Source organism: Sminthopsis crassicaudata, chromosome 4, assembly GCF_048593235.1.
Source record: "Sminthopsis crassicaudata isolate SCR6 chromosome 4, ASM4859323v1, whole genome shotgun sequence".
NCBI classification, from domain to species: Eukaryota; Metazoa; Chordata; class Mammalia; order Dasyuromorphia; family Dasyuridae; genus Sminthopsis; species Sminthopsis crassicaudata.
In genome coordinates this window covers 189,288,720-189,289,527 of record NC_133620.1, presented here as the reverse complement: position 1 = coordinate 189,289,527, position 808 = coordinate 189,288,720, and the positions used below count along the sequence as shown (strand labels likewise).

General features: G+C 36.1%; 1 non-coding gene across 1 annotated transcript; it reads left to right on the top strand.

The window, feature by feature from the left end:
- The first annotated feature begins 428 nt into the window (after positions 1-428).
- LOC141541982 (U6 spliceosomal RNA) lies at positions 429-533 on the top strand. Its single transcript, XR_012481993.1, has one exon. It is a non-coding gene; the product is annotated as a U6 spliceosomal RNA (small nuclear RNA).
- Positions 534-808: the final 275 nt, after the last annotated feature.

Genomic DNA, 808 nt, shown 5'->3' with positions numbered 1-808 from the left:
GAGGAAAAATTAGTATGGCTTTGGAACTCAGCCTTAGGTATGAGTTGTCCTGATGAGTGAGAGAGCAAGGAAAAAAATCATCTACTACACTATATATAACTGGCCTCAAACTAGCTTCACATTCATGCACCCTGGACAACATGCCATATATTCTACCACTGGGTAGGGCTATAGCTACCCCATTGTTCTATGCTGAGCCTGACTAAGGCCATTTTCCTTCAGTTTAAGCCCAAAGTGGAATAAAATAAAACAATTAACAAAAAGTGTCTTAACTTAGCCTTAGAGGAAGAGCATTTAATAAGGACATATATCAAGAATATTTTGAGTTGATTCAACAAAAGTGAGTTCCTCTGTTTCTGACATGGTGGTTTGTCTGACAGGCAGACAGACTTTTCTATCTCTTGTTCTGGGAAAAGTAATCAAATTGAGCTTTCTTTGGCAACACATATATCAAAATTAGAATGACACAGAGAAGATTAGCATGGCTCCTATGCATGGATGACAAACAAATTTGCAATGCATTCCATATATTTTTTTTCACTTTTTATTTCATGTTTTTGGTGGGACTTTGGGAACTATGTCTTCTTTCACATATGATGAATATGAAAATATGTTTTGCATCTATAAACTATATCAAATTGTTTATTATCTCAAGGAGGGAGAAGTAGCAAGAGAGGAAGGAGGGAGATAATAATTGAGCCTTTTGGGAATAGAGGAAATTATTAAGAAGAGAGAAAAAAAGGGGAGGAGGTCTACGAGAAAGCCTAGAGAGAATGAAAAGCAAGTTCACCTTTAGTAGATGAGATAA